Here is a 10,740-nt window from a genome sequence, read left to right as displayed (position 1 = left end):
TAAACAGTTAACCAAATAGCTACCTGGACTATCTGCATTGACCCTTTTTGCACTAACTCTTTTGACTCATCACATACGCTGCTGCTACTGTCTATTATGTATGCTGTTGCCTAGTTACTTTACCCCTCCCTATATGTTTGTATTATATTATTATTATTATTATTATTATTATTATTTATTATTATTATTATTATATTATTATGTTTGCACATATCTACCTCAATTCCATCGTACCCCTGCACAGCGACTCGGTACTGGTAGCCCTGCACAGCGACTCGGTACTGGTAGCCCTGCACAGCGACTCGGTACTGGTACCCCTGCACAGCGACTCGGTACTGGTAGCCAAAGTTATCGCTACTCCTCGTGTTATTCTTTTTCTATATTTTTCTCTCTGCGTTGTTGGGAAGGACCCGTAAGTAAGCATTTCACTGTTAGTCTACACCTGTTGTTTACGAAGCATAGGACAAATACAGGAGCTACTCTTCCTGGGGTCCACATAAAATGTACAAATACATGACAAAGTATAGAACAGTCATAGACAAGAACAACTTAAGATATTACATTAAATTCAAAATAAAAAAGAACAATAAAAGAACAGTTATATATTGGAAAGACACCAAGAGACAACAAAAATACTATTGACACACTATTCATATATACATATTAATATTGTTATATCCAGTACAGTTAAATTAGATCTTTAGAAAGAGGAGAGGCGCTGTGATACAAAATGCTTTTAATCCGTTTTTTAAAGCGAAACATTTTGCCTGATTAACCCCTGGTGACAGAGCATTCCACGATGACACGGCTCTATACATAACTGAGCGGCGAATTAAATCCATTTTTGGTTTGTTACCGTGAAGAAACCCATAGTGGCGTGCCTTCGGAAAGTATTCACACCCCTTTCCACATTTTGTTGTGTTACAGCCTGAATTTAAAATGGATTAAATTGAGATTTTGTGTCACTGGTCTACACACAATACCCCATAATGTCAAAGTGGAATTATGTTTTTATACATTTTTACAAATTAATTAAACATGAAAAGCTGAAATGCCTTGAATCAATAAGTATTCAACCCCTTTCGTTATGGCAAGCCTAAATAAGTTCAGGAGTAAAAGTGTGTGGGTCAGTGTCCAGACCTTAGAGAGACAGATGGGAGAAAAGGTGATCTCCTCTGCCCCTGGCTAGGAATTAAAAGCAGACTGATAAGTGCCACACACTGCAATTAGGCTATTGGATCTGATGCACTTAATGTAGTATGGATGGATTAAGTAGATGATGCATTCATCCATAACTCAGCTAACTCTGTATGATACAGACAGAGACAGTGCTTTGAGCGGACGTGACCAAACTGAAGAGAGCTTTTTGTTAGGCAAACACTCCCAGTGCTCACAAGACAGAGGATAGTCCAGGTATCAAACTCTTCTGTTCTATCCTATTGTATTGTATCGTATTGTATTCTATTGTAGTCTATTGTATTTTATTAAATTGTATTATATTGTATTGTATTGTATTCTATTGCATTCTATTGTATTGTATTGTATTCTATTGTAGTGTATTGTATTGTATTATATTGTATTATATTGTATTGTATTGTATTGTATTGCATTCTATTGTATTGTATTGTATTGTATTGTATTCTATTGTAGTCTATTGTATTGTATTATATTGTATTATATTGTATTGTATTGTATTGTGTTGTATTGCATTCTATTGTATTGTATTGTATTGTATTCTATTGCATTGTATTCTATTCTATTGTATTCTATTCTATCAAGCCAAATGAAAGACAGAAAGTATCAGATGAAGTACAGCTATTGGCTGTTGTGAGATGAGACACTGTGCACATTCAGCCAGGTCACCCGTGATACAAGTCAGTATTCGACGTCCATCCATGTCGGAGGATGTCGGGAGATGACATGGAACCCGGCCACTAGGGGCAACAGTGAGTGCTGTTACCTTCACGTGGGTTTGGGATGGCGGTTGGGCATAAGCATCTGCCTCTGATTGCAAAGGTTGCATGTTTGAATCTAGTGATTGAAAGTTTTGTTGAGATTTTTGTTTTAAGCCTATCCCAAACCTTAACCCTTACCTTAACCATTCAGAGTTAATGCCAAACCTTAAGATTTCGGTGTTAATGCCTAAACTTAACCCTAACCTTAAAAATGTGGAGTTAATGCCGAAACTTAACCTTAAACACTTTGAAATTTGGCGTTTGGAACAACTTAGAAATATGACGTTTGGAACAACTTAGAAATTTGATGTTTGCGAAACATGGATGAACATCTAATTCTGACGTGAGACTGTGAGAGCTAGTTGTGCACATTATAGTAGTTGATGACACTGTGCACTCAGCTCAATGCCAGTTCTACTTGAACCACAGCCTCCATCGTTCAATAATGGTCTACAAATCTGGGAGCTGGACAGAAAGAAAAATATCCAGTGTGTCAAAACAGAGCAGAGCAGGGTTGGTGGGACATTCTGAGGATAACTTTGTCTCACCACAAACCGTATTACTTTTCCATGTGAATTCGACTTCAAAACAACTCAATAAAGCAATAAGGACAAGTTGCCAATGCATATCTCTGGTTGTGGATGTGGTCAAGCCAGTGCTAATAAGTCTGTGGCTTAGTGTCTACTGCTGCACGGAACCTTACAGTCTGACTGTGGCAGACCTGGGTTCAAATAGTATTTTAAATCATTTAAAATACTTGATCTGTGCTTGATGGAGCTTACCTGGCACAACGGAGCAGTCCCAAAACCACACCCTCATCTGGCACCGCAGACGGGCTAAAGCAAACCTTTAAATTATTTTAAAGATTTCTAATAGTATTTGAACCCAGGTCAGGTCTGTAGGCTTGCATGGTGAACAGATGCTATGATTATGAAGAGACTGACAACCATATGTTTTCACTGCTTTTCAATCTCTCTCTCTCTCTCTCTCTCTCTCTCTCTCTCTCTCTCTCTCATCCTCTTCATATTAGCACTATGTCTACGTCTCAAATGACACCCTGTTATCTATTTAGTGCACCCATAGGGCTTTGGTCAAAAGTAGTGCACTTTATACGGAATGGGTTGCCATTTGAGATGCAGCCTATTATAGCATAGCTACATGGAGTAAAAAGTATGCCCAAAGGAGAATTCCCATTGTGAATGTATTTCAGGAGTAGTCTTAACCGTAACTGGTTCTAGAACAGAATCTTCAACGGTCACCTCTCCCAAAGAAGTCATGTGTTGGCAGAGCAGTACTGAACCCCAAATGAAGGGGTAGGTAACAACACATCTGCCACGCTGATCCTCAACACGGGGCCCCTCAGGGGTGTGTGCTCAGTCCCCTCCTGTACTCCCTGTTCACCCATGACTGCATGGCCAGGCACGACTCCAACACCATCACTAAGTTTTCCGACGACACAACAGTGGTAGGCCTGATCACAGACAACGATGAGACAGCCTATAGGGAGGAGGTCAGAGACCTGGCCGTGTAGTGCCAGGATAACAACCTCTCCCTCAACGTGACCAAGACAAAGGAGATGATTGTGGACTACAGGAAAAAAAAGAGGACTGAGCACGCCCCCATTCTCATCGACGGGGCTGTAGTGGAACAGGTTGAGAGCTTCAAGTTCCTTGGTGTCCACATCACCAACGAACTATCATGGTCCAAACACACCAAGACAGTTGTGAAGAGGGCACGACAAAGCCTATTCCCCCTCAGGAGACTGAACAGATTTGGCATGGGTCCTCAGATCCTCAAAAATGTCTACAGCTGCACCATTGAGAGCATCCTGACTGGTTGCATCACCGCCTGGTATGGCAACTGCTCGGCCTCCGACCGCAAGGCACTACAGAGGGTAGTGCGTACGGCCCAGTACGTCACTGGGGCCAAGCTTCCTGCCATCCAGGACCTCTATACCAGGCGGTGTCAGAGGAAGGCCCTCAAAATTGTCAAAGACTCCAGCCACCCTAGTCATAGACTGTTCTCTCTGCTACCGCACGGCAAGTGGTACCGGAGTGCCAAGTCTAGGTCCAAAAGACTTCTCAACAGCTTCTACCTCCAAGCCATAAGACTCCTGAACAGCTAATCATGGCTACCCGGACTATTTGCACTGCCCCCCCCACCCCCACCCCCCACCCCATCTTTTTACGCTGCTGCTACTCTGTTAATTATTTATGCATAGTCACTTTAACTCTACCCACATGTACATATTACCTCAACTACCTCAACTAGCCGGTGCCCCCGCACATTGACTCTGCACCGGTACCCCCCTGTATATATAGCCTCCCTACTGTCATTAAATTTTTTTCTCAACACTTTTTTGTTGTTGTTGTTTTATTTTACTTTTTTTTAAAGAAATAAATGCATTGTTGGTTAAGGACTGTAAGTAAGCATTTCACGGTAATGTCTACACCTGTTGTATTCGGCGCATGTGGCAAATAACATTTGATTTGATTTGATTTGATTTGAATCACTTTCACCTGACATCAGTTTTGATGTAAAATGTGTGTGTGGACATGGTGACAGATGAACGATGGTGTTGGATGGCGTTGGATGGACATAGAGCATAGGCATTAGACAAACACTCCAGAGCCCCTTCAAATCCCTGCACCCTGCATCACTGTCCACATTAAAAAAGCCACAATGTTATATAGCTGTACCTGTCGGTGCACACACACACACAAACACAGGCACGCACCCACCAAAGGGACTCATTTCGTGGAACAACCCAGGAGCTGTCTACAGTACCTGCACACACACGTACAGTTCCTGTGTGCCGTCCCTGACTATCAGTATTGTGGCAGGCTAGTTATCTAACACCACACTAATTAGCCATGCAGCCCCACTGACAGACAGGGCCATGGGCCTAATCACTACCGTTAGTCCTCCTGCACTTTAACTCCAGACATAGGTAGCCCCGACTGAGACCTGAACCCTGGTCCAGCAACTGTCAACCCAACACCTTAGCCGTTATGCCAAGAGATCTGAACCTCTGGATGAGGTCACTGAGTGTTGGGTTAAGGTCTCTACAGTCTACAGTATATTCCATTCAGCAGATACTGCACACCATAAATGGGGGATACTGGCTAATGACCCTAGATGGCTCACAAGTCTCCTAGACGTCTTAGCACTCTAGGTTTTGGGGAAATTATTATCAATCACAGGTAAACATTACGGTTGGCAGGTAAATTAGACTCTGTTGTCATGTTGGATGAATAGCCTACTGATTTAAAGGGACAGGGTAGTCTCATATATCAGTCTGTCTGAGAGGGGTATGGGAGGGGTATGAGAGGGAGGGGTATGGGAGGGGTATGGGAGGGAGGGGTATGGGAGGGGTATGGGAGGGGTATGAGAGGGGTATGGGAGGGGTATGGGAGGGAGGGGTATGGGAGGGGTATGGGAGGGAGGGGTATGGGAGGGGTATGGGAGGGAGGGGTATGGGAGGGGTATGGGAGGGAGGGGTATGGGAGGGGTATGGGAGGGGTATGAGAGGGGTATGGGAGGGAGGGGTATGAGAGGGGTATGGGAGGGGTATGGGAGGGGTATGGGAGGGGTATGAGAGGGAGGGGTATGGGAGAGAGGGGTATGGGAGGGGTATGAGAGGGGTATGGGAGGGAGGGGTATGAGAGGGGTATGGGAGGGGTATGGGAGGGAGGGGTATGGGAGGGGTATGGGAGGGAGGGGTATGGGAGGGAGGGGTATGGGAGGGGTATGGGAGGGAGGGGTATGGGAGGGGTATGGGAGGGGTATGAGAGGGGTATGGGAGGGAGGGGTATGAGAGGGGTATGGGAGGGGTATGGGAGGGGTATGGGAGTGGTATGAGAGGGGTATGGGAGGGGTATGGGAGGGGTATGGGAGGGGTATGAAAGGGGTATGGGAGTGGTATGAAAGGGGTATGGGAGTGGTATGGGAGGGGTATGGGAGGGGTATGGGAGGGAGGGGTATGAGAGGGGTATGGGAGGGAGGGGTATGAGAGGGGTATGGGAGGGTTATGGGAGTGGTATGAGAGGGGTATGGGAGGGGTATGGGAGGGGTATGGGAGGGGTATGGGAGGGGTATGAAAGGGGTATGGGAGTGGTATGGGAGGGAGGGGTATGGGAGGGGTATGGGAGGGAGGGGTATGGGAGGGGTATGGGAGGGGTATGGGAGGGGTATGGGAGGGAGGGGTATGGGAGGGGTATGGGAGGGAGGGGTATGAGAGGGGTATGGGAGGGAGGGGTATGAGAGGGGTATGGGAGGGGTATGGGAGGGGTATGGGAGTGGTATGAGAGGGGTATGGGAGTGGTATGAAAGGGGTATGGGAGTGGTATGGGAGGGGTATGGGAGGGGTATGAAAGGGGTATGGGAGTGGTATGAAAGGGGTATGGGAGTGGTATGGGAGGGGTATGGGAGGGGTATGGGAGGGAGGGGTATGAGAGGGGTATGGGAGGGAGGGGTATGAGAGGGGTATGGGAGGGGTATGGGAGTGGTATGAGAGGGGTATGGGAGGGGTATGGGAGGGGTATGGGAGGGGTATGGGAGGAGTATGAAAGGGGTATGGGAGGGGTATGGGAGGGGTATGGGAGGGGTATGGGAGGGAGGGGTATGGGAGGGGTATGGGAGGGAGGGGTATGGGAGGGGTATGGGAGGGGTATGGGAGGGGTATGGGAGGGGTATGGGAGGGAGGGGTATGGGAGGGGTATGGGAGGGAGGGGTATGGGAGGGGTATGGGAGGGAGGGGTATGGGAGGGGTATGGGAGGGGTATGGGAGGGGTATGGGAGGGAGGGGTATGGGAGGGGTATGGGAGGGAGGGGTATGGGAGGGGTATGGGAGGGGTATGGGAGGGGTATGGGAGGGAGGGGTATGGGAGGGGTATGGGAGGGGTATGGGAGGGAGGGGTATGGGAGGGGTATGGGAGGGAGGGGTATGAGAGGGGTATGGGAGGGAGGGGTATGAGAGGGGTATGGGAGGGGTATGGGAGGGGTATGGGAGTGGTATGAGAGGGGTATGGGAGTGGTATGAAAGGGGTATGGGAGTGGTATGGGAGGGGTATGGGAGGGGTATGAAAGGGGTATGGGAGTGGTATGAAAGGGGTATGGGAGTGGTATGGGAGGGGTATGGGAGGGGTATGGGAGGGAGGGGTATGAGAGGGGTATGGGAGGGAGGGGTATGAGAGGGGTATGGGAGGGGTATGGGAGTGGTATGAGAGGGGTATGGGAGGGGTATGGGAGGGGTATGGGAGGGGTATGGGAGGGGTATGAAAGGGGTATGGGAGTGGTATGGGAGGGAGGGGTATGGGAGGGGTATGGGAGGGAGGGGTATGGGAGGGGTATGGGAGGGGTATGGGAGGGGTATGGGAGGGAGGGGTATGGGAGGGGTATGGGAGGGAGGGGTATGGGAGGGGTATGGGAGGGGTATGGGAGGGGTATGGGAGGGGTATGGGAGGGAGGGGTATGGGAGGGGTATGGGAGGGGTATGGGAGGGGTATGGGAGGGAGGGGTATGGGAGGGGTATGGGAGGGAGGGGTATGGGAGGGGTATGGGAGGGGTATGGGAGGGGTATGGGAGGGAGGGGTATGGGAGGGGTATGGGAGGGGTATGGGAGGGAGGGGTATGGGAGGGGTATGGGAGGGAGGGGTATGGGAGGGGTATGGGAGGGGTATGGGAGGGGTATGGGAGGGGTATGGGAGGGGTATGAGAGGGGTAGGGGAGGGAGGGGTATGGGAGTGGTAGGAGAGGGGAATGGGAGAGATGTGGGAGGGGTATGGGAGGGGTATGGGAGGGGTATGAAAGGGGTATGGGAGGGGTATGGGAGGGGTATGGGAGGGGTATGGGAGGGGTATGGGAGGGAGGGGTATGGGAGGGGTATGGGAGGGAGGGGTATGGGAGGGGTATGGGAGGGGTATGGGAGGGGTATGGGAGGGAGGGGTATGGGAGGGGTATGGGAGGGGTATGGGAGGGGTATGGGAGGGGTATGGGAGGGAGGGGTATGGGAGGGGTATGGGAGGGAGGGGTATGGGAGGGGTATGGGAGGGGTATGGGAGGGGTGTGGGAGGGGTATGAGAGGGGTATGAGGGGGTATGGAAGGGGTATGGGAGGGGTAGGGGAGGGAGGGGTATGGGAGTGGTAGGAGAGGGGAATGGGAGAGATGTGGGAGGGGTATGGGAGGGGTATGGGAGGGGTATGAAAGGGGTATGGGAGGGGTATGGGAGGGGTATGGGAGGGGTATGGGAGGGGTATGGGAGGGAGGGGTATGGGAGGGGTATGGGAGGGGTATGGGAGGGGTATGGGAGGGAGGGGTATGGGAGGGGTATGGGAGGGAGGGGTATGGGAGGGGTATGGGAGGGGTATGGGAGGGGTATGGGAGGGGTATGGGAGGGGTATGAGAGGGGTATGAGGGGGTATGGAAGGGGTATGGGAGGGGTAGGAGAGGGGAATGGGAGAGATGTGGGAGGGGTATGGGAGGGGTATGGGAGGGGTATGGGAGGGAGGGGTATGGGAGGGGTATGGGAGGGGTATGGGAGGGGTATGGGAGGGAGGGGTATGGGAGGGGTATGGGAGGGAGGGGTATGGGAGGGATATGGGAGGGGTATGGGAGGGGTATGGGAGGGGTATGGGAGGGAGGGGTATGGGAGGGGTATGAAAGGGGTATGGGAGGGGTATGGGAGGGAGGGGTATGGGAGTGGTATGGGAGGGGTATGAGGGGGTATGGAAGGGGTATGGGAGGGGTAGGGGAGGGAGGGGTATGGGAGTGGTAGGAGAGGGGAATGGGAGAGATGTGGGAGGGGTATGGGAGGGGTATGGGAGGGGTATGAGAGAGGTATGGGAGGGGTATGGGAGGGGTATGAGAGGGGTATGCTGCCAGTCCTCCTCTCTGCTGCCAGTCCTCCTCTCTGCTGCCAGACCTCCTCTTTGCTGCCAGTCCACCTCTCTGCTGCCAGTCCTCCTCTCTGCTGCCAGTCCTCCTCTCTGCTGCCAGCCCTCCTCTCTGCTGCCAGTCCTCCTCTCTGCTGCCAGTCCTCCTCTCTGCTGCCAGACCTCCTCTTTGCTGCCAGTCCACCTCTCTGCTGCCAGTCCTCCTCTCTGCTGCCAGTCCTCCTCTCTGCTGCCAGCCCTCCTCTCTGCTGCCAGTCCTCCTCTCTGCTGCCAGTCCTCCTCTCTGCTGCCAGTCCTCCTCTCTGCTGCCTGGCATACATGGTGAACCACACTTCTATTGTTGCATGAACAATTAAGACTTGGACTGCGTCTCAAACGGCACTCTATTCCCCCCTGGTCAAAAGTAGTGCACTGTAAAGGGATTAGGGCGCCATTTGGGACACAGACTTGGTTTACAGACCCGATGCAGACTTTACATTGGCTTTGGAAGGCTCAATGAACAGTTGACCTAAAGTAAACAACCAAATTAAACAACAGAAGCATTGTTTTACTACAGTCATGATCTAGAGCAATATTCCTTGCCTTGTTGTGTGTGTGTGTGTGTTTGTGTGTGAGTGTGAGTGTGTGTGTGTGTGTGTGTGTGTGTGTGTGTGTGTGTGTGTGTGTGTGTGTGTGTGTGTGTGTGTGTGTTTGTGTGTGTGGACGTGGACGTGTTTAACTATACTTGTGGGGACCAGAAGTCCCCACAAGAATAGTAAACCAAGAACAATTTGACCAACTGGGGACATTTTGTTGGTCCCCACAAGGTCAAATGCTATTTTTAAGGGGTTTAGGGTTAAGGTTAGAATTAGTTTTAGGGTTAGAATTAGGTTTAGGGTTAGGGTTAGGAGCTAGGGTTAGGTTTAGGGTTAGGGTTAAGGTTAGGTTTTTGGGTTAAGGTTAGGGTTAGGGTAAGAGTACGGGTTAGGGTTAGGGTTAGGTTCAGGGTTAGGGTTATGTTTAGGTGTAGGGTTAGGGGTTAGGGAAAATAGGATTTTGAATGGGACTGAATTGTATGTCCCCACAAGGTTAGCTGCGCAAGACTGTGTGTGTGTGTGTGTGTGTGTGTGTGTGTGTGTGTGTGTGTGTGTGTGTATGTGTGTGTATGTGTGTGAGAGAGAGAGAGTAGGCAGAACATTGCATTAAACAGCAGGGTATTCCAATTGAAATGACTATTTACATCGTTAAAAATAACCCACGATAATCCAACCGTAATGATCGCTGCAGAATTTGCACATATCCCCATCATTGTTCCTGGCAGGCTTCACATAAACCTTAAGAATCACAACAATGAGAAATGAGAGCTCTGAGAAATAGTATTATTCTGCTACGCACAGCATGACTAACACAGAGGCTGCGATCCCAAATGGAACCCTATGTAGGGCCCTGGTCAAAAGTAGTGCACTATATAGGGAATAGGGTGCCATTTGGGATGCAGACAGACAGACATTCATCCTATTGTCCACAGTCCAAACAACGAGAGTAATGCCAGGGATGGAGGGAGGCTGCCACATCGTACAATTAACTTTTCACAAACAATGCTTTAGAAAGATTAGCTTCCCACAATGGACATATCCTCTTCCGATACCGTTTCAAATGCCTGGGGCAAAGCCAGTACCGGGAAATATTCAGGGGTTTAGTCTAGTTAGTCTAGGCCTAGCCTAAACCTACACAAAAGGCCAGATTTATTAACAACCCAGAACAAAGATTCACAACACAACTTTGGTGAACACTGAGAACACAGCGTGCCTCTGTTTCTGTTTCAGTGTCTATATCTGTGTCAGTCTGTGTCTGTGTCTGTGTCTGTGTCTGTGTCTGTGTCTGTGTCTGTGTCTGTGTCTGTGTCTGTATC

Source organism: Coregonus lavaretus (assembly GCF_964263955.1).
Source record: "Coregonus lavaretus genome assembly, chromosome: 8".
Classification (NCBI taxonomy): Eukaryota; Metazoa; Chordata; class Actinopteri; order Salmoniformes; family Salmonidae; genus Coregonus; species Coregonus lavaretus.
The sequence above is the reverse complement of the archived record's forward strand: the minus strand, read 5'-3'. Positions refer to the sequence as shown.